Raw genomic sequence first — 10,308 nt, forward strand, 5'->3', positions numbered from 1 at the left:
GTGCCTCTGACTGCATCACATTCAGAGTAAGGTAACCAGCAAGGGGCTGGAGGGAACGGCCAGCCAAGTCCAGACATGGACAGATGTAACTGGAAGGAGGACAAGAAATGAACAAGTACTGTCCAGCTGTAGATAAGAGAGTGCAACCAAGGCAGGTTGAGGGGCAGGGGAGAGGCTGGAGGAGCGATATTGCAGCAATGCAGGATGCATAGCCCCAGGGTCCAGTCCTGAGCAGCTGGTCAGGGTAGCAGCTGTTAGTTCCCAGATGGAGATCCTAACGCTAGCCCAGGTAGAGGTCTCACACATTGTGGGTCCTCTTGGTGAGTTGGGGCTCCTCATCCACCAGCTTGGACTTGAGGTGCAACTTGTAAGCCAGGATGTCTCTAGGCCACTTGGTGATTGTCTGCTTCTCACACACCCAAATTTCCTGTGCAACCTGCTGAATGAGTCCGAAGTCATGGCTGACCAGCATCATACCACCCTCAAACTCATTGATGGCATCTGCCAGGGCGTTGATGGTCTCAATATCCAGGTGATTGGTGGGCTCATCCAGGAAGAGCATGTAGGGGTTCTGCCAAGCCAGCCAGGCCAGACACACTTGGCACTTCTGCCCATCTGACAAGTTCTGGATTGGGCTCAACTGTTGTTTCCCAGTGAGACCATATGGCCCAATGATCTTCCTCATTTCTTCCTTCTCCTTCATCTCTGGGTAGCGCTTCATGTACTCCAAAGTCAAGAGATCTAAGTCCAGCTGCTCTTGTAAATGCTGATGGTAACGCCCTATCTTGACATGAGAGTGTTTTCAGATCATGCCATCTGTGGGTAGTAGCTCTCTAGTTAACAGCTTCAGAAGAGTTGACTTCCTTGCTCCATTGGGCCCTACCAGAGCCACTCGTGTGTCAAGGTCAATTCCAAATTCTAGATTATTGTAGATGCAAGGCCCATCTTTTGTATACTTGAAGCTCACATTTTGCACCGTAATGACTGATGGAGGGTTCTTGCCACATGGTGGGAAATAAAATGACAGTGTCTGTCACTCACGACCCTCTCTGTCAGTCCTGATGACATCATTTTCTGTAGCATCTTCTCCTTGCTCTGGGCCTGCCAGGCCAGCTTGGCACTGCCATGACCAAACCTCGCAATGTAGTTCTTCATGTGTGCAATCTGATCTTGCTCCCAGTGAAACCTCTTCATCTGGTTCTCTCCTCCAGCTCTAGCCACATCTTCACATACTGATCATAATTACCCATATAATACTTCAGTTTCTCGTTGTGCATGTGAATGATGTTGGTACAGACACCATTCAGAAAATCCTGGGAATGCGAGGCAAGGACCAAGATATGCTTGAAAGTTTTTAGTTCTTCTTCTAACCACATGCAAGCATCTAGGTCCGGGTGGTTGATGGGCTCATCCATGAGGAGCATGAAGGGCCGAATAAAGAGGGCTCTGGCAAGGGGAACCCTCATCCTACAGCCCCCACTGAAGTCTTTTAGCTTCTTGCGCTGCATGGCAGGTGTGAAACCCAGTCTGTGCAAGATCTGTGAGGCCATCATCTCTGCCTTATCGGCATCCAGCTCCTCCAGGTGCTCGTAGAGTTCCACAAGCTTCTCACACTCCGCATCTTCATGAGCCAACCGCTCTGCCTCTTTCTCCAGCATGGTCCGCTCTCTGTCGACTTCCATCACACACTGCAAGGGTGTCTTGTCACTAGGGGGCATCTCTCAAGTCAGATGGTAGATGTCAATGTGCTCAGGGATGGGCACTTCACGTTTCCCAATAGCAGAGAGCAGCATGGAATTTTCAATTCCGTTTAAGCCAATGAGGCCATAATGACGGCCTGAGTTCAATTCCAGTTTGGTGTCACTGGGCAGCTCCTGACCGTGAAAGGTGAGTGAGAGGTTGATAATGTGAACATCAGTACTGCAGGGATGAGAGGTCAGGATGCCAGTGACAGCTCGAGCAGCAGCTTTCTTCATTTCAAAGTCCTCTAGCTCCTTGGTCAGCAAATTCACTTCTGCGGTGTCTCTGCCATTGGCCTCATTTCTGCCACCTGTGGTTCTGTGACAGCATCTCCATCTTCTTCATGTCCTTTTCTGGGCTGCTGTCCAGCTTTGGCAGCCTCCTTCTTTTTGGCTGCCTTCTTCTTGGCCAGGTCAGAGGGCATGATGATGACCCACAGGGTTAGGTTACTGTTATTTCAGGGAGCTGGGCCTCCCCGCTCAGCCTCTGAGTCCCTGATTTTTTTTTATTATTTTAGGTATATATACCCAGAAGTGAAATTCTTGTATCATATTTTAATTCTATGTTTAATTTTTTGAGGAACTGCCATGCTGTTCACATTTCTTCTTGTATCCCCTGTACTCCAAAATGTCTCCTTAGGTCTGGTGTAAACATTTTAATATAAACAATGACGGCAACTGTATTCATTATTTATGGCTGTGTGTCAAATTACCCTCAAAATGTGGCAGCTTAAAACAATAAACACTTATTATCTCAGTTTCTCTGGGTCAGGTCTGGTTTCAGCTTAGCCGGGTGCCATTGACTCCAGGTATCTTGCAGTCAAGGTGTTAGCAGAGACGATAATCAACCCAAGGCTCAACTCGGGGAAGAATCTACTTCCAAACTCACTCGTACATCTAGTTGGGAAGTCTCAGAAGATACACTTCCATGTTCCCATAGATGGCCATTGGCATGCACCAGGTTCTCACTGGATGTTGATCAGGGATATCAGTTCCTTGACACATGGACCTCTCCATAGGAAGCTCAGAACATGCCAGATAAGCTGTTTTCTTCAGAGTGAGGACTTCTGGAGAGAAAGAAGGCAGGAGAAAGCTTGAGCAAGGCAGTCTTTTCATAACCTAATCTTCGAATGGCATCGCATTACTTTTCCCGTATTATCTTCATTAGAAGTGAATCATTAGGTTCAGCAAACACTCGGGGGAGGGTATTGTACAAGGATGTGAGTACCAAAAGGCAGAGATCGTTGGGGACCATTTTAGAGGCTGCCTACCACAGCAAGAAATGTGCTTTGCTTTTGTTTTCATTGCTGTAATCTAGAACAATTAGGATCTAGAAAACAACGGTTTAACAATGAATGAATATTAGTAGGAATGTAACATCTGAGCTTTCACACTTTTATATGGTGCTCGAAATCAGAGAAAACCTAACATAGTATAGCCTAACTTATGATGCTTTTAAAAACTGAAATATATCTTTTTTTATTATATTACATTAAAAATCAGAATCAAATTTAACATCTCTCCCAAAAGACATGAAGAAAACAATACCACGTACTGACTCCTTTTGTATATTTCCTGGTATTCTGGTGGAAACTTTGTCATTGTATGACCTATGGGAATAGATAATATGGTTGAAGATAATGCAATCTATTTTAAGAATTTTACATCAGTTACTAAAAGGCTTTTATGTTCCAAGTTAAGGAAAGCAAAGAATATTACACTAAATATATGCATGCTTTTATTCTTGGATTCTTTTTTTCAAATGTCATATTGATCTTTACAGGAGACTTTTACATTATATCAGTAATAATAAAGAAAAAATATATCTTTATTATCATAGGCTGCTATATTGGGTACCAAAGGTATATCTAAATATGCCCTTAGCCCCTTAATTTTTTTAAATAATGGTATTTGATGTTCTTTTCTAAATGAATTACTTCCTATACTCAGAATTTTATAATTGGTGATAATTTATTAGGCTTCCTGAAAGTTGTTAGGTATGTTATACCATGTACTCCCTATAAATATGAAAGATGTATTATTGTATTTATTCAAGAGCCATGGGCCAGTTTAAGGAGAAAGCTGAAATGTTTAGCAGCAGTGCACTGGACAATCCCAGAGAAAAAGTTGTACAATACACTGTTAAAATCTTGTCAACAAAAAAGGATATAATTCTTAGCCAGACAACATCACAAGCTATGACACATATGTTGTACTGTGGATAGAGAATGGTAAGTTCCACCTATCAGCCAACTCAGATCAAGTGAAAGTGACAATTTTAAGGAATGTATTCTAAGTATTATGAAACCACTCCCAGGTTTTAGCATGTATATATAGTTTTCAGTTAGTAATCACTGCCAGTGGTGTGGAAAAAGAGAGCAATAGCAAAAGGTTTATTCCTCTTGCTGTTTGTTGTATGATAATGACCACAACAAAATGGCATCATATATTTATCTTATACTTCTAGTTCCTAACACAATTAATGATGAAAAATACTTTCGGATTTTTTTATCTCAATATTGAGTACTCCTAAATATTTATTGTACTTCATTTATAATGAAGCAAACTCTAAAATCACCTCTAACTCTAAAAGTTTACTATAATATGATAGAAACTTGTACCAATGTTAGTTTCAGTAAATAAAAACATTTCTTTCATTTTAACAATAAAATGATATTATTGTATCTATTTAATAACTTCTCAAATTCTGACATTGCTACTTATTTTTTAAATAATTCCACAAACACATATGTTTTTTAGCTTCTTTGATATTCCTAACTCAATAAGACTTTTAAAAATCTATTGGCACATGCCTATGGTCCCAGCTACTTGGGAGGCTGAGGTCCTGGGAGCGCTTGAACTCAGGAGGTTGAGGTTGCAGTGAACCATGATTGTGCACTACACTCCAGCCTGGGCAACAGAGCAAGACTCTGTCTCAAAAATAAATAAATAAAGTATTTGATCTCTTAAATCATAAACCGTTCTAAAATTTAGAATTCCAAGTATGTTAGTTATAATCCAAAATTATGCTAATTATTACTAAAATTTCTTTGGAACTTCCTAACTTTGCTATAAGAACACATACATATATCTAGAAGAGGCCAAATTCAATTTGTTCTGTTCATAGCAAGTAAGTTTTACCTCTGCTTTCTCAGAGGGTTGATAGTCAATATTTCAACTGAAATGCTGTAATTGTTATTGTTTTAAATTTGGGGGCGTTGACTTAAAAGCTGAATCACTCACTTATAAATGATTAAAGATTAAAGCCTTAAAATAAAAACATAATTCGTTAAGAAATAATATTATGAAAGAAATGGAAAAGATACATGACCAAGATAATCCAGGTCCTTTATTATCGCTTAAAACTTAAAATGATAAGCATAATTCTTGAGTAACAGATAGACTGTCATAGTTCTAAAGTCAAGAACTAAGAATCTCAAGCAAGGGTTTTTCACACTCAACAAAGTTTATATGATAATAGTGCAATTTCAAATTGTATAATAAAAATGTTCTTGGTTGCTGTTGATTAACCTACCAAAGTACGATTCCCAGTGCGAATTTTTTTTTAACTTTCTCACATCCTTTTCTTGCATACATGGTAGTGACACTCTTTTCATATTGCAGTTGTAAATCAGCTTTAAAACCTGGTGAGCTACAGAAGCCCCATCCTTTGGTCATACTACGAATATCCAGGTTCTCTAGAATTGGTTAAGGTAGATCCGTAGTCCCTTGACTGACTCTTAAGTGCCTTCATGACTAATTTTCCACACAAGGCTTTCTTATTATCAATACTTGGAAAGAAAATGAGAAGTGCCAATTAAGGTAACATTTCTATTGATTAAAAGAACCAACTATTAATGTATCATTTATTTACTAGAAAATAATTATATTTTATTTTATATCATTTTACAATAAAAACTTTAAAATACATTGTGATTATAAACTTGGAAGAGGCATTTGATAGAGGTTCTTAAGATAAATTACATAAAGTTTCTAGGCTTCAAGGTATCTGTGAACTTTCTGAAACTGTAAGATATTTTATGTTGAAGAACCTGTTTCTAATAACATCCAGAGAGAGAGAGAAGAGAAAGACAGAAGTGAAGGATGAATGACTCCAAGGTTAGTAGCCTGAGCAACAAAAAGAATGGAACGTGCCATCAGCTAGGAAGGGATGATTTCAGGTGGAGCCATTGTGGAAGGGTGGGTTCAGGTGTTCAGTTTTATATGGACTAACTTTGAGATGTGTATCACATAAACTAATGCCACATGAATTAACTTCACAGAGAGGCACAAGATGGTAAGAAAAATAAAATTCCAAAAAATTATCTAGTGTTCACATAAGTAATAATGCTATTAAGGATATGCTACAAAAATGGTAGGACACCTTTCCTGAGATTTGTGTAAATGTTAATCTAATTTCCCTCTCAGGTACATTTAAAGACCAAGAAATCGGGTTTGCCTTTGAAAGAGAAACCATTTTCTTTCTATATGTGTGTTTTTGTTATACCAATGATACACAGCTATTAAATATGGTTATAAATATTTAACCTATTAATGGTTGTGTTACACATTATAAATAGCTTTATGAGCTCACCAAGCACTGTAAGTGATATACTCTGGTTCCCCAAGGAACCATGGATAAAGTCACTGCCAGAGTGGATGACATTATGTGCATTCACCAGTGACAAATGAGTGCTATGTCAGTTACAGATACTATATTGAGTTTATTTTAGTCAGGAAAGTTGGTGGCAAAGAGAAGATACTGTGTAAACTGATCTTGTCTAACTGATAGCAAACTAAGAAAAAAAACATTCTTTTGGAATTAATTTTACACTACAGTAACGAAATAGTGTGGCTTTTTTTTAAAACTCCTAAAATTAATGTAAAAGAATGTGTCAATGGCGTTGGTTATTCAGGACCCCTGCATACCACATTTTGAACTTTTCTACTCTTATCCATTTCTTTCTTCTTTGTCTGCCCTCATTGTTTTTCTCTTCCTTTTTAGGGGGATTTCTCTTGCTTATACTTGGGATCACTGCTAAAGGGTAAAATTAATAAGTCATCTCTGCAGACAGCTGTAGCATAACATGCAAAAGGGAAGACAAGCCAACTTGACAGAGGTCCAGGTCTCTAGGCACAAGCTTTGTGGCCTTGGGTTGGATACTTAATTTTCATAAGTCTTGATTGTGTTACAAACATCCATTAATCTCTCTCTGTATCAGTTTTCCCATTTGTAAAATAGAAATAAAGCACCTGCCTAGCATTGTAGTGAAATTAAGTGAATAAATGTAGAGAGTTGTTTAGTGTAAGCTACTATACTAATATAATTAATTTAATACAGTATGGTAATAATCACCATTTTCTAATTGAGATAAATATGTGTAAAAGGACTGCCAGCTAATTATATTATTTAGCCCTCATTTATTGAGCGCCGGACTGTATATCAGCCTCTGCACTGTGTATTTATGGTACATTATCTGCAATCTTTACAGCAACCCAGAAAAGCAGGCTTTACTTCTCCATTGCACAAGAAACTAAAACCGAAATGCAGGTAAGTGATGTGCTCGAAGTCACACAAATAGAATGTGGCAAAGACAGAAGTTGGCCCCAGGCCAAGTCTGCCTAATTCCCAAACCTATGCTCAATCCTTCACCCACAAAGAGAGTAGCAAGATGACCAGCACACTTGAAGGAGCAGCCCACCAGCTTAGTCTTGTGCCCCAGCAAAATTACAGGAATGTGTTGAAACTCACTGTTCTCATCTATAAGATCACTCTACATAATCTTCAGGAACCCAGAAAAACAAATTCCCAGAATGAGTGGGGATTCTGGGATCTGTACTTTTTTTAAAATGTGGTTTGTTTTTGCAAAGTCAGTTACCTAATTAAATCCTTTGCCATTCTCAGATTATTCTCATGAAAAAATTGACATTAACACAGAGAAAAAATGTCCTTAGATCTACAAAAGCAAGAGAAAGCTGTCTAGGCTACATAAACTCTGTTTGCTCTTTCATTCTGTCCATTATGTGCTTTAAACATTCCCCCAAGAAAGTGAAATTATATGCTATAACAAAGACTGCAATGTATTTTTATGTATTTGCATTATCTGTTTATGGTACTTTTAAAGAACACTTTATTTGCTATTTTAATAACAAGGAATTATTTTCTAGTTATCATTCCCTCATTTATACATTAAATATGGATGAATAAACTTGATTTAATGTGTCACGTCTGCACAAAGATACGAACATCCTCTGGAATTTAAAGAAATGAAAAAGAATTTGTTTCTTACCTTCATTATCAGTACAACTAGTCTTAGAGTCAATATATCTGGATTATATCAAGCCTCTTCCAGTTGTTCTTAGATTACTTCTACTAGATGTAAAAATTGTCTCATAGCACCTAAAATCTATATTACAAAATTCTTGTCACTTATTTTTATTAATGCAAAGCCATTTATTAGATTTTTATAAAGACACAAGGATAAATTAATTGTAACTCCAGCCCTAGGATGTTCTTTGAAAGAGAGCAGCAATACCTTTGGAAATTAGATGCTGTATTCACAATTCAGGACAGCTATGGAGACTCCATGATAGATTATTGTAGGAGCATTCACAATATATAAAATTAAAGTAGAAAGTTAAAATAAGAAATTTTTCTTGTTTTGGGTTAAAGATGAAAATTAATACTGGATACAAACTAAAACACTGAATAGATAAATCAGTGTAATTCCCTGATCCCTGCTACATGTTTATAATTTACAAAATTTCTGTTAATTTTGTGACAAAGTTTCAATTTCATAAGAACTCTCACATTAACTAAATTACTGTATTTGAAGTAGCAAGAGATTTTGAACTATAAAACATTATGTTGATTGATTGTGATACTCAGAAGTGCTTAACACTTATTTAGCGCTTTACATTCTCAAAGCACTTTACAAACATTAACGAATTAATCATGTCACTGTGATATCAGGGAGGCGGCAGAATTACCATTCCTGAGATGAAGGAATTAAATAAAGTGGCTTATGACAATGAAAGACTTTAAAAGTCTAAATATTGAAACCTCAGTAAATACCTAAACGACTAGAGCAGTGACTTGACTGTATATGATATAAAGAAAGCAGTGCAAGTTAATACAATATTGCAATACAATCAAAGCCACCTTTCAACTGTGGCACATAGAGTATATAGCCATTGCTGACTACCCATACATCCCTACTAACCTTTGCTATTCTCAAAGAGCTATTATAGAATTAATTCTGCTAATATTTTAAAATTATAACATCTTCATAAACAAAATGCCCTGTGAATTAAAACAATTTGTTTATGAATTTTTGATTTTTCATTATTAATCATGTTTTAGAAAAAAATCAACTACTAGAAACATTTTTTTAAAATCATTTTAAAAAGAACAATGGTAACTAAGAAGTCTAAGTTATTTCCAAGGCAGAATTTTTTACTGACAACTTTCTAAAATACTATCAAAAAGTTTATAGATTCTTAAAATAATGCCAATCATAAATAATTATTATTTAAGGTTTACCAAAGATTTTTATTAATCAAAATCCAAACTGGTCTTCTGAAATCACAGATACATATTTTAGAAAAAAATTTAAGTAGATATAAATATAGACACATGCATAACACATACATATACAGACACATATGTATGTGTGTATGTGTGTGTGTGTGTGTGTGTGTGTGTGTAGACTGGCCTCCAACTAGACAACCACAATCAGGACATTTTCAGTAGTAAATTACAATTTGTGTGATTACCTTCTTGTTCAAACATTAAATAGTCCTAGATTTTGAACTTTGAGTGAGCCCTTAAGTGTCATCTGAATAAACTGGAAGAGAGGCATTTATGTCATTAGCACCATCACAAATTATACCCTCTTATCAATTCAGATGCAAAGTTGTTTCAAATATTTTCTTTTTTAGTTTCAACTGGTTTCATATCCTAGCCAAATAAAGGAAGAGTTCAGATCTTGAAACCAGAGGAAAATAAAAGAAGTATTAAGAGAATTTGATTATTTTATCACAAGATTAGGAAAACCATCTGCATTCAAACCTTATTCTGAATTTGGGGGCTTCATATTGACCACACAGTTACTGATATTACAGTCTCATGTGGGTTCATAACACTGAAATAAATAGGAGATTGAAGGAAAAGGAAATGCAAATGGACAATATGCAAACATTTGAAAGATATTCTTCCTTATTAGTATTTAAAGACATGTAAAATAACGTTACCGTAAGATTGACAAAAATTAAGAGAATGCCAAAACTTAGGGATGATAAAGGTGCAAGGAAATGGGCCCTCTCACAGACTTTCTTGAACTGAAATGAATTGAATCCTTCTGTTTAGTGATATAAACAAAAAAGCAAACAAACAAAAAGAAAGAAGCCCTCTAGGAGACAAATGTTTGTCCTAGGATGTTACTAAAGCATCCTTTGTAATGGAAAAGAAAACAAAAACTAATTATACACCAATAGGGAAATAGTTGAACAAATTATGGTATAACCATATTTATCAACACAATTCCATTTTTGAAAAGTGTATTATATT

At 36.5% G+C, this 10,308-nt stretch overlaps 1 pseudogene; it reads right to left on the minus strand.

Moving 5' to 3' along the window:
* Positions 1 to 298: 298 nt before the first annotated feature.
* LOC129033720 (ATP-binding cassette sub-family F member 2-like) lies at positions 299 to 2,207 on the minus strand (annotated as a pseudogene).
* Positions 2,208 to 10,308: the final 8,101 nt, after the last annotated feature.

The sequence above is a fragment of the Pongo pygmaeus genome, chromosome 2 (assembly GCF_028885625.2).
Source record: "Pongo pygmaeus isolate AG05252 chromosome 2, NHGRI_mPonPyg2-v2.0_pri, whole genome shotgun sequence".
Classification (NCBI taxonomy): Eukaryota; Metazoa; Chordata; class Mammalia; order Primates; family Hominidae; genus Pongo; species Pongo pygmaeus.